General features: G+C 37.7%; 2 protein-coding genes across 2 annotated transcripts in view; one reads left to right on the forward strand and one right to left on the reverse strand.

Annotated features, from left to right (window-relative positions):
• Positions 1 to 22,047, reverse strand: part of LOC115216566 — a 78,896-nt gene that overhangs the window by 44,086 nt on the left and 12,763 nt on the right. The window lies entirely within an intron of this gene.
• Positions 18,638 to 22,047, forward strand: part of LOC118765167 — a 68,605-nt gene continuing 65,195 nt past the window's right edge. The window contains exon 1 of the mRNA XM_036506800.1: positions 18,638 to 18,655. The gene's annotated coding sequence lies outside the window, so the exon portion shown is untranslated. The remainder of the gene's footprint in view (positions 18,656 to 22,047) is intronic.

Raw genomic sequence — 22,047 nt, forward strand, 5'->3', positions numbered from 1 at the left:
GTGAGATTGCTTCATTTATTATGAACGCAGCCAGTTAAACCACACGACGATCGTCGTCAACATTGCACATCCAACTTCGCAATCCCACAACAATGGTAACAAATCATCCACTCGCAACAAGAGCATTAGAATTTAAATGAATTATAAAAGAGAGTATTTGATATATTTATCACAATAATTCGATACGTTTTGGGAAACTAGAGGTAACGACAAGATGGAGAAAAAAAAATTTTAAAAGAATGATTGAGATAAAGAATTAACTTTCAGTAAAGAAATGATCATTGTCATTTAAAAAGACACAAAATTGGTAGAGAAGTAAGAATACATATTCTGTTGTGCCTGGGGAGAATAATTTTCTTTTTTTGCCTTATAATTTAACACACTCACCGGTAAAATTTCCACTTATTTCTTATTTCTATTTTCCTAAAATGTTCGTTGCGTCTTGCAACCTTTTCAATAGTCTATTGAAAAGACTATGAAAAGGTTGCAAGACTCAACGAAAATTTTACCGGTGAGTGTGTTAAATTATAAGGCACAAAAAGAAAATGACTCTCTCCAGACACAACAGAATATGCTTCAACACACGAACTCATATAAAGAATCTTGCAAACCAAATCCAAAAACGAAATAAGAATATATAAAGAAGTAGAAAATAGTTAAATGAATTGAATTAATCCACATAATTTGAAAAATGTAATAAAATTTACTAGAATGCAATAAAAGCAATGAGCATAATAAGATGTTCATTATTTAAAATCATTTATTAATTATTTTCTTAGTTGGCACCGCATTATTTAAGTAGTGCTTTTCAAACATTTTAAACTCTCACTTTTTTTTTTTTTACTAACACTTTTTAACGTCCCTCATGCAATAATTGAACGTTCTCTATTTTTAACATACATACACATAACTTCAGGTCAGAGTAATTCCAGACATTAGTTTGACACAGCTAACTACTTATAATAGCACCACCCTTCTAATGGCCAATATTTGACGCATCACCGCTTGACCTTACTTACTGATCCAAACTCTAGTACGTGGTTTCGGACAAACTCATGTATGTATTCATTGAGATTCATATATGCCCCGCAGATACCTCTGAAAACTTATCTTTATGTTCTGATTTATAGTTGCATTTTTTATATATACACACACATAGACACACACACATACACGCGCGCGCGCACATACACATACTAATTTTATCTGCTCAAGTGTGAGTTTATACACATGGGTAGATTATGAGATTAACAGGTGACACTCACAGCTAGAACCAATAATGTTCAAGAATGTATGTTTGGATATATACGCATACATATGTCAGGATGTTACTTAACGTTACAGGTGCAGCGGCCAACTGTATTGCATGTATGGAAATACCTCCAAAGTTTTGAGAATGTCTTTTAAATTACAGCTTAGTTTATTGATTATAATTTATATGCATAAATAGTAAATATTCAATTTTGTTTATTTACTTATTCACACATTTCAAAGTCTACAATATGTTGCTGCTGTTATTATTGTTATTCTCATTGCAGTTATGATTGTGGCTAACAAGCAGTTTATCATCATAATTTAGGTGATGCAGGTCGTTATGAGCCACCTAATATGGCTCACAGAAGGTTGTCATTTCGCTGGTAGTAAACCCGGATGAAAAACATATACACGCGAGGTTGCAACTTAAACACGTTTATTATGGCCACACGTATATACATAATGGAATGATAAATAGAATGGTTGGTGTGTAAAGGCCGTGTCTTCTGTGATATGCTCCTATCTGTTGGGTGTTGAGAGAAGCTAGATCACATCTTCGCAGTTCGAGGTCCCAGTGCAGAAAGAGGAACAGATGGGGTCACGTGCCTGAACCTTAATGTTGTGTAACGCTCTCTACCGCTGTATAGCCAGCTTGTTTACCCGTTGCCAAGGGAGGTAATGCTCCTACAATAATATTGCATTTAAAATTTGCAAATTTATATTTAAATAGGAGGTAAAACTAAAAATAAATTGTACAGATCCATTTATTGTTTTCTGTTGCCCGTTGTTCCCAGTGCCCATATGAAATTTTCCATCATCGTCCCCGCCCTCACCCAGGGGGCAATATCGTACACTTTGAGAAGCGCTGGTTTAAAGTGAAAAGAGTATTGTTCATAGACTTTGTACACTTTCTCCCAGATTGGTTATAGATCAATTCGATCGATATTCAACTTAAACTTATGCGTGATCCCTGTTAGAAAAAATGAACAAAGGGGGAATTCCAAGGAATTACAATTCTGGATGGAAAGAAATTTGCTCCATATACGAATTTTGAAGGCGAAATGCAAATGGTTCCTTTTCCTCTCCCCTCACGCCATTCGATATATCGAGAAGAGACGAAAGGATAGAAGCAGACAGTCTATAAGTTCGGAAGAATAGGGGCTGATACAGTAATAGTTGAAGAGACGTGCTACTCAAGAATTCACAACGACAAGTGGTGTTAGTGAATTCTTGATTGGTGTTTTGACACCCATTTGGATTATTTCTCTTTGGATATAGTGAGTAGCTGCAGCTTCATGAAAAGTACGAGAATTATGTCAGTGTGTGTTACACATGTAATTTGTACAAGGGCAGTAACTGATGGAAAGTGAACATTTTTTTTTTAATTTGAAGAAGTATATTCTCTGAGATTCTTAAATGGATAAGCTATAGATTACAAACGTCTCTAATGTAACTGTGAATTGCACTGTAAGCACATTTTCTTGATATGTATGTAACGATATTTAGAGCTGCAAAGAAGACAGGTAGCTATATTTCCATTGGAGAATGTCTCCAAAGTATCTGTACGTAAAGTACTCAGAGACAGTGGTTAATATACAGACCGAAGAGTACGGGGAGATAACAAAACCCTGAAGCTCCCCTGAGTTTGGTAGAGAAATGTGGTAAGTTGAGAGAGCCGTTGACATGCGCTGGAATGGAATAGTTGGATAGGAAACTCCCAATTCAAAAGATGAGAGATGGCTCGCTGAAATTGTGTGGGCCCCCTTCACTCCAGATTCAGCAGACCTATACGATGCATAGTCGGCCGAAACGATTAGCCGTAACCTACAAATTTATTTTCTCAGTTATATCATGTCTCCACCCAGCTGAGGGCCACAGTTCATGACCCGGTATATAGTATTGAATCGTATGAAGTACATTGTGTTAGTCTGAATATGTTGCGCGCTCTTCTCAGCTCAATCTATTTCTGTATGTCCGTAGATACTGGTTGTGGCTATACAGAAGACAGGTAAGATAGACTCGGTCATTGCGAAGCACTTGTTCTTCTGCATTTGTTATTGTGTTGTGAATCTCATTGCAATGCTTGTGTTTAACAACAAGGAGAATGTTGTACTCACATTTTTTTTTTAGTACAATAAAGAATATGGAATGTTGCCACATTATCAATGAGATGAACGATCGTCTGTTTTCCTCATCTGTTTTATTGTTACGAGTGGAACGCGACGATTCCAAGTAAAGGAACCAACAGAATAACGCCGAAAAGTTCTGCTCTTATCAGCGATTTAGTCGGACATCTTGTGTGGTTAAGTGAAGATAGACAGATAAATAGAGCGAGGGGGATGGAGAGAGAGAGGGGGGAGAGTAAGTGAATGAATACGAATGCCGACGGCCATAGCGTTATCCTATGCTAGTCGAGGTTAGGTCATTTCATGTTACTGACTCTTCATATTTATCATGTCCAGCCGATCGTGGTTAGCGCTTTATGTGTTTGGTTCTCTTTTGTCAGTTAGCAAACCTCTACTTCTCTGTGGTTGAGTGACTGATCAGTTGTTTGCTCCTATTTATATGAATTCATTTAGCTAAATCAAAACTTGACAGAGCTGTAATATTTGTTTCGTCAGTGTCTTTGCTAACGTCAGTTAATGAAATTGATGCGTAGTTAGACGTCCTTTTTTTTTTCTTTTATAACGTACCCACTCAATTTGAAAGATCAGCTTTTTGATTACGAAAATCCAACTGAAAGAAAAACAGTTTGGGCTTAAACTGAGCAGAGACCTGTTACAAATATTATTATAATCATTATAATATTATTGTTATATAACATCAGTAACATGATATGTAAATGACTGATTCTGATAAAGACAGCGAATACACTTCTATAACAACAGGTCGACTGCCAAACTGTGTCTTCTTTCTGATACATTCTGAGAAATCTGAGACCTGGTTTTGAAGTATCTTATAGAATTTTGTTCCCAAACACTCACAACAAAACTAGGTTAATTCTTAATCATATCTGAGCTGAAGACACTTCCCAATTTATTTTGAAGCAGAAAAACAAACAACCTGAAAATATTTTAAAAACAAACACGAATACTAGTTCTGCAAATATGATACCGAAACATGAAAACTGAAAGCGGCGATGATTTTCATAAGATATAGCTTCACACATTTTAAATAAAAACAAATTAGTCCTTATTCAATGGCAAAAACAAGAAACGCAACATACTTGTGTTTAATAGGATTCCCTCCCTCCGAAAATCTACAGGATCTACAGTATAAGTTTGAAGTAAAATGAGATCCATTTTCAAAATGTAAAAATAAGACGCTTTTAGTTTATTTGCTCTATATTTCACTTTCTGTTTGTTTTGAAGGATATTTGACAGAACTCTGTCCTGTTAGAAACAGACGGTTTAAGTTAAACTAATTCCACCTCCTTCATTTTCTTATATTGACATAAATGAACTTCTATTGCCTCAGCATATTGCTTCTAAATCACATGTTAGCCTTCTGAAAACTTTTCCAGGCTATTAATATTTAACATTTGTTTATTTAATTTGGTAAGTTCCTTTTTCATTTAATTACAATATTCTTGAATGTCAGCGGTAAAGCGCCAAGTCAATAACCTCAAAATTGCTGGTTCAGTTCTTGGTTCTCGTGTTCCAGGAGTCAATTTCTTTAGAATCGAATGTGCGGGAGACACTCATATATCCATAGATAATTCAAAATAAAAACAATCAACTATTTTTACTTCTATAACATTCAGAAGTTGGTCCTGTTAAATCGTTAGAAGATGGTATAGGTTCGCTTCTCTGCTTGAAATATATGTCGAGTGCAGATTGCATCGATAACCAGCTTGAGGAAGCTTCCTCTTGAGGTTAAAAATGGTAGTCACGTCGGTTCGTACAGAACAGCCATGTTGAAGGGGCGACAAGCATTACTTCAAAAAATCTAAATTTTAATTTAATCCCACCTGTGACAAGCTCCGGGTGTGTTTTAGCATTAAATATACGTACAAGAAATGCACACGAGTTCCCTGAAATGGACCAAAACATGCTCGTACTTGTCAAAAACAGATTCAGTTAACATAAGTCTTAGGGCTTATATTTTCCTCACCTTATTACAACAGTAATTTTATAATTGAAAGTTTTTTTGGTTTCTTCATTAAGCATCTTAGCACTCACTTTACTATCGTTTTATGCAGATGGTGTTCCTATACATCAATCCATTCATTCATCCATAAATACATCCCGACCAACTTGTCTCACATGTTTTCCTTGTTCTCAATACACTGATGACAACTCGCTTCTCAGACCCTGCACCAACTACTTTTTCTCTGCACTTCTCTCCCCAGTCACGTTTTCTTACGAATTGAACATCAAAATCAGTATCTATCTCTCCGGTCTTGATTTGTGACCAGCAAAGATCAAGTTATAAATGTCATCCTAACCAACCTGGAACTATGACTTACAAAAGTCAAAGAACTGCTATCAAATTCACAAACCTAGGACTATGATCTACAAAGGTCAAGGGATCGGCCTTTGTCTCTCTCTAAAGTGGGACTGTGACCGACAAAGGTCAATGGCCCTGCACCTCTTCCTCTGAATAACTTTAAAAAATTAAAATCTAAACTATAATACGGTTTTAATTTTTGGACTATTAACTGCATCCGGGAACCAAACGACTGAGAACCTTTATGTATAATCCTACTTTCTTCCTCACTTCCTTCTTCATGTGTGTGTGTGTGTGTGTGTGTGTGTGTGTGAGAGAGAGAGAGAGAGAGAGAGAGCTGGTATTAGATGGAAAGGAGTGTGAGGGTGCGCCGAACAACGTTTGGTAAATAAAGCTGAAACCATGCAACGGAAACCTTGTTACATTAAAGCTTCATTTCAGAAAAGCGTTTGACTCCATTCTCCACTCATGGCTACTGAAGTTAACTGACAAAAGTATCTGCTGCTGTCTTAGTTGCTGCCATCGAACGGTTCATCGAAGGCATGGTCAACACTCTTCACACTTATTACATAACTGAAAGTGAATTGATTGTCTCTGATGTTATAAATATTTCACAGGAACATTCCAAGGCAATAGTCTCTGCTTCTATTTATTTTTGACTCTAAATTCATGGTCATGTCTTGTATGAAAATCTACTGGCTATGTCCAAATGTTTACAGCAGCAAGAAACACTAATATTAGTTTCAAATTTTGGCACAACGCCACTAATTTTGGGGGAGGGATAAGTCGATTGCATCGACCTCAATGTTCAACTGGTACTTATTTTATCGACAAGAGTAACAAGAGAGATGCTAATACTACCCATAATTTCTTTGTGAACAATCTCAAAAAATATGCCCCAAATATTTACTATGCTGGCAAACAGCTGGATTTATTCACCTTTTCCTCTGATATTAGAATGGAATTTGGCTGAAAGAAATGCTCATATTTAACAACTGAGCATAGAAAAACTGTTCCCCAAACCAAAAATCTTTGCATCCATAATCTATCTACCATGTTCCACAAAACGAGCGCTACTGATGCCTAGGTATTGATGTAAATATAGCGCTCAAAAGTACTGCGAATAAAGCTAGAGTAAACAAAAAAATATAATATAATGATATAATAGATATAACACTCACAGCTTTAGTCTTAAAACAAGACAATATCCTACAATGCATTTGCAATACCCATACTGTTAGCCAACAGTGGATACTCGACTGATTTATAGGAGAAATCCACTCCACAAATTTTAAGACCTACAGGATCCTGACATCAACAGCAGATTTACACAGAGACAGCAGTATTGATAGTCTCAGAAGAAAAGAGGCAGTGAAAAGCCTAAGGTCGGTGTAGACAGTCTTTGAGTGCTGTACGAAGTGATTCAAGACAGCACCCGCTAAAGAATAGCAGCAAAAATGAAGCAGGTGCTAAAAAATGAAGTGAATTACATTCTGCAGGCTGGTAATGAACTTCTCAAGAAACACGCGCTTCTTGATTACCTCCTATACAAACCAAGTAGTGCAGGGTTTGCATATCTCAGTAAAAGACCAAGAAGAGCAACGGTCTATATACTACAAAAAGGCGATGCATCTGTTTCTCATAAACTTGTGACCGTTATATCACGTAATATCTTGGACCTACGCTTTTGCAATCTAAGAGCAGGAGACAGCTGCGAAATATCCAATGAGCCGATCAGTAAAGACTTTACACTCGCAAGATGCAACGGCAAATGTCGATTACGCTACTCTTCTGTGGATTTGTGGAGGACATAATAGATGTAATCAGCAGCTGCCCCAAAATGTCATTGATGTACCACCTCATACTGCGATATGATATTGTTGCTTAAGCAATATACAATGCCATCTGCAGAAAAGGCTCCCCCGAAATAAATACAAATATCACCTCTGCTATAGAATACATACTTAATATTCTAGAAAATACAAGTATATGGTATATGAGGCCTGGTATAGCTGGGACAGAAAAGAAAAGACAAATACGGTAATAAAGATTCGAGTACTATTTTTTTCACCTTGTTTTGCACATATGTGTTCACCTGTGTATGTGTACACACACACACACACACACACACACACATACATACACACACACACACACCACACACACATACATACACACACACACACACACACATACACACACACACACACACACACACACACACACACACACACACACACACATATATATATATATATATATATATATATATATATATATATATATTGTCTCGAATTTGTGTGAATGTGTATAGAATAATAAATCAGTTGAATAAAGTTAAAACCTAGTCTGGTTTCAATGTTTTTTGTTATGGTAGTTCAACATTAAAAAAATATTTTGTAATGCTCATAAAGTTAAATTAGCGTTTTCATGCATAGTGTAATCATCAAATTTCAAATATCGTTAACTGACAGTTGAGTTCTTGACAACTACAGTACCGCTTAGAACGCTCCAACAAGCTGAAGTTTTAGACCAATCCGCATGCATCATAAACAGCACGGTTTGCCAGGCGACCGATATAAACGTGAAAACCAGACCATGTTTTAACTTTATTCAACTGATACATACATACATACATACATACACACATATAGACGCAGACATGGACGTGTGGTTAAGTAGCTCACTTTACAACCACGTTGTTTCAGGTTCAGTCCCACTACCCGGCACATTGGCCAAATGTCTTCTACTACTCCGAGTCGGCCAATGCCTTGTGAATAAATTTGGTAGATGTAAAATGTGTGAAAGCGCGTCGTATATATATATATAACGTAGAGTGGATGAAACCATAGCGACTGAAGAAGGGGTTTTTTCTTTGTGTTAATTGTCCTGTACTCCATTTTTTTGTTGTTTTTAAAAAAATGTCCAGTTCCTTTGGTTTGTGTCTATGTTTTCGTTTCTCTTTGTGTTCGACGTCCCTTTGGTGTCCTGTACTCATATATGCGTGTATATGTACATGTAGAGGTAGGTACGTACATATATGTTTATATATATATGCACATGTTTTATTTCATTTATTAATATATATATATATATATATATATATATATATATATATATATATATATATATATATATATATATATATATATATATATATACACTAGTGAAACTTATTGTTAAATTCGTGTTGATGGGGACATCAAGTTTTGCCTAAACAGTTTGTTCAATAAGCTATCAGGCGATACTTTCTATATTGTGTTACTGCATCAGTAAAGCAAAGTTGACCACAGGACAATTTGAACTCAAGAACATAAAATGCCGTTGTTATTCTTAAACTAGTTTTAAAATAACTTTAATTTAACATTTCTGTAAAAATAAGCATCTTTATCTGGCAGTAGTGGTAAGACTATGTTTAGCTGGGGAATTCTAAAATAATAACAAAGCATGTTTGGTATTGTCAGCATACGTCAAACTCAGGTCCTCTCTCCAATGTAATGCTTACATCCTACTTTTAATTGATTTTAATTAATTTTCATAAATTAAAACTTCTTGCTTTCATTAATTAAAACTTATTTGCTTTTCATACAGAGTATAATTCTGGATATTTTCCTCTCTCCCTTTTAACATACATACTCCTACGCGCGCACACACACGCGAAATTGTTTCCATAAATTCAGAAACCAGAACTCTATTTGACTATGGTGCCAGTATTTAATATTATTCCTCGGTTTGTGAGTATGCAGTAGGTTCTAACACTTGTTTTCCTATATAGGTTATTTAGCAGGCTGAAACCCGACCAATTATGTTTCGTTTAATATCCACCCTGATTTGCTAGGCAGAATTGTTAAAATAAAATAAAAACAAAATTAAATAATTCTGGATAACACTTTTAATGGCAATCCGTTAATTCTCATAGTTGTAATGCTTTGATCGACATTTTGTTGTGGCTAAAGCCGCAAAGTTCAAATCATACACGCCCATTCTGTTGTTCACGGTAATATATGCTAAACAACGGGATATTATTATTATACAAAAGCTGAAAACATTTTAAAACTACTATCATGTCCGCCTGTACTACACGCATAATTTACAGTTTGTATAATATAAGAGATCATTGTTTGAAGCAAAATTCATTTTGATTTAAAGGGGAAAAAGAAAAAGTTTAAAAAACCCTATGCGGTATTATTTTTTGTAATATTTCTGCATTAATATTTGTGTCGAGCTAAGTAACCCAGGCCCCTGAAATAGTACTACAGCAGATCGTGTTCCGTTTACCACATAGGCTCTTCTTTGTGTATATTTAACCCCAAAATTCGAGACCATGTCATGTTTGAAACTCTTACTGTACTACTTTTATCTGATCTGAAATTCCTTTTCTACTCTAGGCACAAGGCCAGAAATTTTGGGGGAGGGGTCCAGTCGATTAGATCGACTCCAGTACACAACTGCTATTTTATTTATCGACTCTGAAAGGATGAAAAGCAAAAATCGACATCGACGGAATTTGAACTCGGAACGTAAAGATAGACGAAATACTTATTTCTTTACTACTCACAAGGGGCTAAACACAGAGGGGACAAACAAGGACAGACGAACGGATTAAGTCGATTATATCGACCCAGTGCGTAACTGGTACTTATTTAATCGACCCCGAAAGGATGAAAGGCAAAGTCGACCTCGGCGGAATTTGAACTTGGAACGTAAAGGCAGACGAAATACTGCTAAGTATTTCACCCGGCCTGCTAACGTTTCTGCCAGCTCGCCGTCTTATCTACTCTACCATTCTATCGCAGTTAAAATCGCATTCGAATTCATCAGGCAACGATTTTACTACTGAATGTTTCATTTGGTTTGGGGAGGCATAGCTACAGTTTAAAATTTTCCTTAAATAATCCAGAAAACGAAAGCACTCAACCGTAGTGTATTGCACTTGTAATCAGATATAAGTGTTTCGAGTCCTAGCATTCGTTGAGCCGGTTACCCAGTTTGCACAGCGTATGAATTGGCCAAAATCATCGAAACGCACCCCCACCACCACCAGTCCGTCGTAGAGTTACTCATTTACAGGTAAGTGAACTGAATCGACGTAAAATGAAGTATTTTTTGCACAAGAACACAGTAAACCGCCCGGTTAAGGAATCGAAACCACGACCTTGCGAGCAGTATCCTAACCCTTGAGCCATGTACTCAGTGTGGAGCCAAAAATGTCCGTAGCGAGGATAAAAATAATTAATTTGGTTATATAATAGACAAGATAGACAACCCCGAAAATTAATGAAAAAACTTGTTTAAGACCTGAAGTGTTCAATACTAACTCGAAAAGAACGGAATCGTACCATTTGATGACATTTCTGAATTGACATGAGGAATGTTTGTTGCTGTTGCAATTTATCGCAGCTGTGGTATGTGGTATATCATCGCTTAGTGTCACTAAATTAGCAAATATACACATGAATGCAGTCACATTTTATTGTCTACAAAGTAAAATGATAAGTTATATATTTCTGTACACTTGCTCATCCATCTTCCCCGCCCACTATTCATGGGAGGCTCGTGGGGGTAAGTCCTCAGATACCTCCTCAATAAGAGTTCTATCAGAAGGAGTCGTCATTAAATTTTCCGGATGGATTCACAAGCAGGACCAACTGCGACTATGGATACCATCCAACCGTCTCGTTCTTGGTCTACTCCTAGATTTCTTGCCAGATGGTCCAGCTTGAAGAATCCGTCATGCGATTCTTTCTTGCGACATTCTAATCGCATGTCCGTAGTACCGAAACCGTGACCTCTCAATGCGGCGACTTAGGAGCTTGGTCTGGAGAGACTCTTTGATCTTCGAGTCACACACTTTGTCAAGTGACGTTACTCCGGACATCCTTTGATGGAATCCCATTTCGGCCACTTGCGTTCGCAATCGAACTCTTTCGGTCATTATCCAACATTCATGACCATAGGTGAGGATAGGCCAGAAAACCGAATCGAAGACAGCGAGTTAGGCTTTTTTTGCCAACCTCTCCTCTTCAAAGGAACCAATGCTGGAGCTGGGACGCATTACTGATCGAACGTTTGCAATTCTAGCATCAGAACAAAACTGAATTGGAGAAAAAAACACTCGTTAAACTGTTATACCGACATGTCTGAGATCATTAAATATTATGCAAAATAATCTATAAACCAAAGTGAGCTGAAGCGATAAGAAAGTGAATTGTTCAACTATGAAACAAATAATGTTCAGATAATTTATTTGCTCAGCCTATATGAGACGCTATTGAATTTCTTCAGAAACCTATTATTATTCTTAATCCATTTTCCGATAATTTGCTTGATGTGGGTTTGTCGACAACATCGATTCCAGTTCTTCCGAAAGGATGAAAAACTAAGTTGATCTCGGTTGGATTTGAAATAATAACAATTATGATTTCAAATTTTGGCACAAAGCCAGCAAGTACAAAACTGGTATATATTTTAACAGCCCTGAAAGGATGAAAGGCGAAGTCGACCTTCGAAGAATTAGAATTCAGAATTCAAAGACGGACGAAATGTCGGTAAGCATTTTGTCTGACGTGCTAACGATTCACTCAGCTCACCGCATTAATAATAATAATAATAATAATAATAATAATAATAATAATAATAATAATAATAATAATAATAATAATAATAATAATAATAATATTTTCTGCTCTAGGCACAAGGCCCGAAATTTTGGGGGAGGGGGCCAGTCGATTAGATCGATCCCAGTACGCAACTGGTACTTAAATTATCGACCCCGAAAGGATGAAAGGCAAAGTTGACCTCGGCGGAATTTGAACTCAGAACGCAGCGGCAAATAGACTGCATCTCATCTAACAGCTGTTTCTTTTTCCAATGTTGTATGGTATTGCCATTGATATGCAAAAATATGTAAAAATATTAATCGTATTTGGTAATAAAAACTTATCTGAAACAAGGAGCTTCATCAGAAGAATAAATAAAGAAGAGCAAAGAGCCTATGCTTTTCTTCTTTATTTATTCTTCACAATTGGATTAATTATGGAAGCACTCCATCGGTTACGACGACGAGGGTTCCGGTCGATCCGAATCAACGGAACAGCCTGCTCGTGAAATTAACGTGTAAGTGGCTGAGCACTCCACAGACACGTGCACCCTTAACGTAGTTCTCGGAGATATTCAGCGTAACACAGAGAGTGACAAGGCCGGCCCTTTGAAATACAGGTACAACAGAAACAGGAAGTAAGAGTGAGAGAAAGTTGTGGTGAAAGAGCACAGCAGGGATCACCATCATCCCTGCCGGAGCCTCGTGGAGCTTTAGGTGTTTTCGCTCAATAAACACTCACAACGCCCGGTCTGGGAATCGAAACCGCGATCCTATGACCGCGAGTCCGCTGCCCTAACCACTGGGCCATTGATGTAAGTCAATCGTTGTTTATCAGTACTTCTCCATTTTCTGTTTTCATTACATTCTAATAATAATAATAATAATGTTTACTTTATCAACCACTAAGGGTTTACAAGAAAAACCCCGTTGGGGACAGTACTTGACAATACCACGTGGAGTTACATAAAATGAAGCGTGTAAATAGTGAAGAACAATAACAAAATAAATTTTAAGAGCGAAATAAATTCCCTTTAAAAAAGAGGGAGACTTCCTAGGGCTGCTCATACAGCCCCCACAAAACCACCGAGGCTCTGATCACTAGTGCAAGTGCCCTCTCCTCATCGTCTATAGGCGCATGCTTAGAGTAGACCTGTTCACTCGGACCATTTTTGCAACATTCACCCACCTTTCAACAAAGTTGCTGGGAGGCAGCACTTCCCTCTCTACCCTCACTTTCGCACCACTAACCCTCTATGGAATGCCAAAGTGAAGCTTCCATCGACTGCATTGCCCGACCGACAGAGGATAGTGAGCACTTGATAACACTCTAGGTGCCAGACGCCTCGATCTACGCTTAAGGCAGGACTGCAGCTCAGTCAAAGAGACGAGTTGTGGAAGAGCGAATCTGAGAAATGGTGACCACACTTGCTCACAGTCTGTTTTAGCTTCCGGGGCAGGACTCGACGGTCAGGCGGTAGTATATGACGGATGTGATATAAGTATTTGCAACATCCACCCAACCTTTCAGAGATAGCTTTCTCTCGGCTCATTTTTAGGTGATATTGGCCAACCTGCGTGTCACCTCGTCCCAGTTCTTCTCCACCTCGAGATCCGGACCAAACTAGACCCCAAGCAATTTAACCGGTCCTTCCGTCCAGCATTCCATAACATTATTGGAGGGCATGGACCCACCTCTCCAGATGACGAGTTGCAAGCCCACTAACCTTTTTTGATTAATTATTGCTCTTCTCATATCTTCGTGTTCTTTTAGAGCGGTGCCGACCAGGTCTAGTGTTCGATTATGAGGACTACACAATCCGTGTATGTCTACATGATTCTCCCACCTCCTATTCCGTGCGGGATGCCTCTCAACGCCTCCAATTTTTGCAGTAGTGTCTCTAGAGCCAGTACATAGAGAAAAGACGGGAGTGGGCAGCCTTGATGGACCGAGCGCATGTTGCTGAATGATTCCGATATTATGCAGATGTCACTGTACATTGTGGCGAACCAACCGGAGAAAACGGGACTGAAACCGGCTGCCATGGGAAAGGCCGCCAAGTATTGGTAGTCGACCCTGTCGAAGGCTTTACACTGATCCATTTCATCAGGCCCCTGCCCATGCCAGCTTCTTTACCCACCCTGCCTCTGATGCACTGCATGAGGTGGAGTTTGTCGTGAATGGATTTGCTTGGGGTGACGCATGCTTGCGTATCACCAATCAGTTCTTCGACAACAAGTGCTAACCTCTTTGCTAACACCATGGCCAAAATTTTGAAATCTGCGTTCAACAGCGCTATGTGCCTCTCCGGAACAACACCGCCATTCCGCTCCCCATGCTTGGTTGACAGGGAGATGAGTAAATCTCGTAACCACCGAAAATGGGCATGAAAGCTCCTCGATCAGAGAGTCTGGTTTCACTGACATCCACGACATGTAACCTTAATGATCTGAGTTCATTTAGTTGGTCGCCCTATTTCTAAAATAACCTCAGGCCATGCACTTTTATACTGCCTATTCTCAGCAAGGCCATGTTGGATGATGAAATAGACGGAGAATAGGAGAGAGCTACTTACCGTGGTTTTGTGAGGGATGGGGTATATGTGTTCCGTCCCTCTTGTTAGGTGTGAGTGTTTCCACAAGCAATTCTTTGCAAAGTCTTTTGTTAAAGTTTTGGAAAAATTTCATACCCCCGTCAGGTATTTGCTTTTTAATGTGTTATATGTGTTCTGTTGTTTTTGTATGATTTTTATGTATGTAAATGTTAGTTGTCGGTGTGATAAAATTGCCCTAAGTGATGACCGTGTGGTTGTGCTTTGTTGGTCAAGTTTACGGCAGTGTAGTTGATGCTTAAATTATTTTGTTGTGTTGGGATTTATGATCAAACTGTTGTGTGTGTGAATTAGGTTATGCTCCTAGTGGTGGTGTCTATGATGAGGATAGTGGTTGTGGTAGTGATGTTTACAATGTTAGTGTAGCTTTGTTTGGGGGTGGGGATGTTTGAATATTGTTACTCAAAGGCATCTCCCCCATGTGTTCGTATCTGCCAGTGTTGGCGTGTTTTTGTTCCGCTTTCTTTGCTTGGCCTTGGTGACCGTTTGCCATTTAGGCTCTTCAGCATCCCCTTCATTACAAGACATGTATGAGTGGCTCAACGAGGGGAGGAGTATGTATTGGGGGAGGTTTTTGGTGTTTTGTTGAAGTAGTTGCTGTTGTTGTTTTAGGAGTTTCTGATGCTGCTGTTGTTGTTGTTGGTGGCGGTGGTGGTACTGCTGCTGCTGCTGCAGATTGTTGTTGTTGCTGTTTTCGCCGCTGTTAGTTTCAGTTTCAGTCCTGTTGTTAGTGATGTTGTGGTCACCTGCTTCTGTTGGTGTTGTTGCTGCTGTTTTTGCTGTTGTTGTGGTGGTGGTGGTGGTGATGCTGGTGCTGGTGGCGATGGTGTCTGCAGTAGTGTTTGTTTCCTTTTTCTGTGGGCAAAAGGTTTTGACGTGATTTGTGTCTCCACTCAGATGATGCCTCGGCCTTCTGCTCACAACAGCCACATGAAGCTTGGTGCTATTTTGGTAGGGTTATGAAGTCCGGGATGACCTGACACTTGGTTGATCCGTCTGTATTAACAACTACATACCTTGTCCTAATCAGTTATGCTTCTGTATCTGAAGAATACTGGTTTACCCTTCTATGTCGAAGAGGACCGCTTCCACCAACCAGCAGGCGTTGATTTCTGGTGGTATATTTATTATTTTTATTTTAAGCAGCCCTTGGTTAAGGTAAATGGGGATGAAGATGAATTCTCACACCTTTAGGTGGCGGTTGAGTGCTTTTGGCCACTTGCTCTGAGGTGAACTTCACTTCGACAGTCCCATATTTCCCCACTGGCTATATAAGTGTTGCTCTTCCAAACTGGTCGCAGACATTTTTCTATCTACTGGAGTGTTACCTGCTCCATTCTTCTGCTTCTTGTTCCAGTTGTTTTGTATAGAGCTGTCCGCAAATTAGTTTCTTGCTGGACAGATCTAGGAACATTCAGGATCACATTTCGCCCACATTTCTCTAACATACATTTTTCATTTTCATTTATAAAAACTTCTTCATTTATTTGCCGCGTTGCGTCAGCAAAACCGCTAAGAGAGGATTTTCATGGTTCGCTTTCTTTGTTGTTATTATTTGTACTTATTATATCGACCCCAAAAAGATGAAAGGCAAAGTCGACCTCGGTGGAATTTGAACTTAGAATGTAAGGACGGACGAAATGTCGCTAAGCGTTTTGCCCGGCGTGCTAACAACCCTACCTGTTAGCCGCCTCTGTCTTAATAGTAATGATAATGGTTTCAAATTTTGGCACAAGCCCAGCAATTTTGGGAGTGGAGGTAAGTCGATTACAATCGACCCAGTGTTCAACTGGTACTTATTTTATGAACCCCCGCAAGGATGAAATGCAATGTAATTCTGAATATGGCCATGGTCTCGAAATAAATAAATAAACAAACAAACAAATAAATAAATAAGTAAATAACAGGGTGTGGAACAGATGTCATGAAGTTTCTTCTCCTTGCCTGACAATTTTGTCAAAAAAAAGAAAGAAATGCAAGAAAAATGCAATATACCACTGCTTATCAAAAGCAGAAGGGGTTTTCAGTAGACTCTCAAGAGAATAATTGAAAGAAGCCCTAACTGAAATATTACAGAATAGTGCGGTTTTCATGGGACGATGAAGGGTATGTGGGAATTTACGTTTAAGCTTCAAGGCCGTGGACGAGGTGAAGGAATAACTGAGTTGGTGCGTCACACACCTGTCTATAAGACAGATTCATAATATAAATGGCGGCTGAACACAACGGTCACAGTCAGATATATAAGGAGCGTTACTGTCCTTAGACTTGTCGTTATCTTTACGGTATAGCATAAGTAAATAGTGAGTGCCAAGGTGGCCAAAATAACATGTGAAGGGGTTTGCAAAGACGTACAAGTTCTGATGGCCGACGAAGAGTACAGGACTATCCAGGAACTGTATCGTTGGATGCAGAATGTAAAGCGTTGTGACTTTCATGCCGGGCAGAAAGCCCTGCTTTCAAACATGCTGCATGAAGAAATACAGAAAAAGTAATGATGAGAAAGAGAGTAAGGGAATGAGTGAGTGAGAGAGTGAGTGAGTGAGTGAGTGAGTGAGTGAGTGAGTGAGTGAGTGAGTGAGTGAGTGAGTGAGTGAGAGCGAGAGAAAGCCAGCGGGGGAAGAGAGAGCTAGCTAGATAGAGAGAGAGAGACAGGGGAAGAGAGAGTGTGTGTGTGAGAGGAATCGAGAGAGGGAGAGAAAGGTGGAGGTAGGGACCACAGGTCCCAGCTCAGAGGTAAGTCGAAAATCTCGACTTTGGTGCCAGCAAGCTGATGGCTAAGAAGCTGATAACCAGGAGGCAGAAAGAACACCTTCAAGTAAAGATTCGCTATCAACATGTGATCATAATGATGATGAGCGAACGGAGGTGAAAGAGGAGTGAAAAGCTATGGATGATGGCAAAAAAGAGAAAAAAGAGCACTGAAAAGAAAATTGATCCTGCAGACAGCAAAGAAAATAGGAGTGTTCAGATCATAACCAAGTTGCAGATGGATGTGTTGGACGACCTGGACGAAAATGATGCACTGATCCAGACATGGTTTCTCCCCAGTGTATGAGTGGGTTACTCAGACTGCCCTCTGCATATTTTTATTATACCTTGTTTTAACTGTGTTTATACATAACCTTATGTTTGTTTATTTATTTATTTCGATATGTTTATTGTACCACACTCTTACACTTCCCTTTTGTCTTGTTCATCCCTAGACGTTTTCGTACAACTATTTTATTTGTATGTAAGGACTTTTGTGACCAATAAATAAATCATTTTCTCCCCGTAATCATATTTTTTATTGTATATATTCATTACATCACTGAGTGCAGTTTGTTGGCCTTGAGTATGTTATTTTAGTTTTGTTCTTACTATTGTGTTGACAATATTCTACGTCATTGTGTCATTGTACGTCTATAATCCTATTTTGTTGGTATTTCATAATCCTGTCACAATTTTCAGTGAATGAAAGCATCAATTCTATCAAGCTTACAGATGTATTCTGTCTTGGTTAAGACAATGTGATTTTTCTTCCTATCCTTCACTTGTTTTGCAATTACTTAATGTATTCTGTTACATTTCATACTTTTGGTAGTTTTTAATAAGAACGCTTTGAACCTATGCCGTAAAGGATAATCTTTCCGTAAAAGCCTCATGTCCTGCGCTTCTTAGCCACTGTCACCACTTTTCTTTGCAGGTTTTTTTCAGATATAAGTCGTGGAAGGACTTTTCTTGTCAACATTATAGCAAGGTATTTTTCATTTCCATTATTAGCTATGTTTTTAGACTTCTAACAATTTTTCTTATTCCCCCCATTCTCTTCACAATTGTCTATCACTTCAGGTGTCTTTTATTTCTTGGCTCTTTTGAAAACCAAATGATTTTTTGTTGCTTTGTTCATTTTTCCATAACAATTTCTAGTCTTCCATTTTCTAGTCCCACATGAAAAATTTTATAATTATATAGTTTCATATTTGTGATACATATAATCTTTCTACGTCAAAATTTGGGATGTGTATTCTAAATTTAGCCAATATCTTTCTTGCATTTGTCTGTCTTTATAGTTTATTTAGCACCCAGCTGAGTATATAACTATAACATCATTGGGAACATCTAGATTATTGATAGCTATTACTTTGTTTTGTAATTAACTCTGCTTAAATATTAATCTATTGCATTCATATATAATAATCCTCACTCTAACATTTCGTTTCAGTTATATGTATTGTACACTCACTGTCTACTTCTGTGATTCTTAAATATTTATAAGTCCGTGTTGTAATCCTTTTAACCATGTTTCTTTATCAAACACCATGTCATCGTTTGAGATAAATTTTCCTCATTTTAAAACTACCCTGGTTAATTTTTTCTAATCCAAAATATCACTTAGAATTCTGTTGTAAATCAATGTAGTGTCTGCAGTGGAGGTCTTATTCTTATTATCTGCAGCGTAAATAAAACTTGGCGTCATTTTCAGAGAAAAGTTGAATGTTCTATTGCATTTGTATTCGAGTCTAGTCCTGCGTAAGATGTTGATTGGAGGTTTTAGCGCCATGCACAAAAGGAGTGGAGAAACAAAGAGAGAGAGAGAGAGAGTGTGTGTGTGTGTGTGTATCCCCTTGGAATATTCCTCTTCTAATAGAGATGCGATATAGTTTTTATAATTCTTTTTTCGTCTGTATCTATAGAATTGTTTGCCACTTACTCACGGCTAATATTTCAAAGGTCCACGTGTATGAAGCTAAAAGTGTTCTGGTAGTCAATGCATGTTATGCTGAAATCTTTCATTATCCTTTTTGAATCTTCAATTATGGCTTTGTTGAACCGTAACTGTTATCTAAACCATATGAGTTTTGTAGTTTCCTTTCTGTTTTTCGAGATTTAAGTAATTTTTTTCTAGTTTTTTTTTTATTATTCTCTGCAATATTATTTCAGTCAAGATTTTATAAGCTGCAGGATGGCAGGTTATAAGCCTGTAGCTTTTAAAATTTGCAGTTCATTAATCTTATTTGTAGCACACGTAAGATAGTTTGGCGTATTTTGCGTATGAAGTCAAAAGCAGATTTAAAAAGAAATACTTTATATATTTTAATTATTTGCCTTAGCTAAATAATTAACATTACAAAAAAATTATTATAATTATTTCTTTATTTAATAAATTAAACAAAATTGTCAGGAATTTATATTTAGAAATTTCTTATTAAAAATATTTTTAGAAATATAATTTAATCATTTTTTAGGTGAATGTTGCGACATCTCGCGGTAAATAAGGGTGTCATGATGCACCATTTCGGAACCCTGGGTTCGAAAGTCTATTCTAATCCAGCATTAAGTTTAAATTAAGATTATTTTCTTTGTAAATTTTATGCGAAAATATAGTCGTAAGTTTGGTTGTTTTTATTTATTTATTTATTTTAGGGTAGTCGTAAAATAAATATGTATTCCTCTCGTATCCATTTCCGTCTTTTCTTATCGGTTTGCAAGACGTAAGGAATAAACACCAATTTTGTATATATATTATTAAAATTTTCGTCGCTTATTTAGGCGACGAGTTGGCAGAATCGTTAACACGCCGGGCAAAAATGTTCAGCGACATTTTGTCCATCCTTGCGTTCTAAGTTCAAATTCCAGTGAAATGGACTCGGCCTCTCTGAGTCGATAAAAAAAAGTATCATTTGAACACTGAAGTCGATGTAATCGACTATTCGAAATTTCTGACCTTGTGTCAGCAATTTGAAACAAAAATTTATCGTTTGTTTGTTTCTGACAATGTCACGTTTTATATGCTCCATTCCTTTGTACTTGTTATCAACTCAAAGTACGTATTCCTCTTTTAACGCTCAGCCGAGCTGAGTGAGATGGCTTCTGTGGGCAGTTTTGTCATTAGAATTGTGATGAATCGGTCTCGACGCTTCAAGATTGAATCGGCCAGGCACTTCATTAGTTTGTTTAAACCTGATATCCAAAACCTGGTTAGTACAAAAACTTGTAATGCATTAGTAATAAGATTAAATATCAATGAATTTCAAGGTAAATTGCTGTATTACTTTTACAGTTATCCTTCAGGCTGTTCGTCGTTTTGATGCTTCGCTTCGATTATTCATTTGTACGTAGACTGAATCTATTGATGCTTCGCTTCGATTATTCATTTGTACGTAGACTGAATCTATTTGATGCTTTGTTTACATGTGATAACCGAAATAAGGTCAGCACGAATAATCTAATACATTGTGTTGTGTCATATTCCATTAATCCAAATAAATTTGTTGTTGCAAACACCATCTTTTACTCCTTTGCTTTCAGAGGTTTTGTTCAACATAATAATCAGCATTGAACGTAAGCTGTCTTGGTCAGCATGCAAAATGCACACTGTCAATATCAGCTTCAAATTTTGGCACAAGGCCAGCAATTTCAGGGGAGGGGTAGTTTGATAATATCGGCCCCCAGTACCTGAGTAGTACTTTAGTTTATCGTCTCCAAAAGGATAAAAAGGCAAGGTCGACCTTGGCAGAAATTGAACTCAGAACGTAAAGACGGACGAAATGCTGCTAAGCATTCGCCCGGCGCCTTGCATACTGCCACAACTAGCACGACAACGATATCATATTTCTCAGAAACGAATTGTTTTAATTGTTTTCGTTTATCAAGAAATGTAACTGACACTGTTGGCAAAGTTTGCTGAACTATCAATATTCATCACGTCTATGCTTAAAAAAAATAAATAAATAAAGGAAGCCATTGATTTATTATTTTAATTCTACCAGAATGACACTCTTAGACAATTATTGTCTTATTTGTTCCCATTAATACGTCAAGCTCCTCTTCAAATTTCAATGAGTGATCCAACAAATCCCTTTTGTTAGCTATTATGCAGTCTTGATTTTGCTTTATTCAAAGCAATTCAGAAGTTCGGAGGTATACATCTACTTGACTGGCAGTGTTAATTTGCATTTTAATATTAACTTTGCTGGGCATTTCGTCTGTCTTTTCTAAGTTCAAATTCCACCGAAGTCGACTTTGCTTTTCATCCTTGCGGCGTCGATAAAATAAGCACCAGCTGATCACTGGAGTCGATGTAACCGACTCACATCCTCCCTCATTGCAGTACTTTTTTAAAACCAATTTTATAAAAACTTACACATT

Source organism: Octopus sinensis, linkage group LG10, assembly GCF_006345805.1.
Source record: "Octopus sinensis linkage group LG10, ASM634580v1, whole genome shotgun sequence".
NCBI lineage: Eukaryota > Metazoa > Mollusca > Cephalopoda > Octopoda > Octopodidae > Octopus > Octopus sinensis.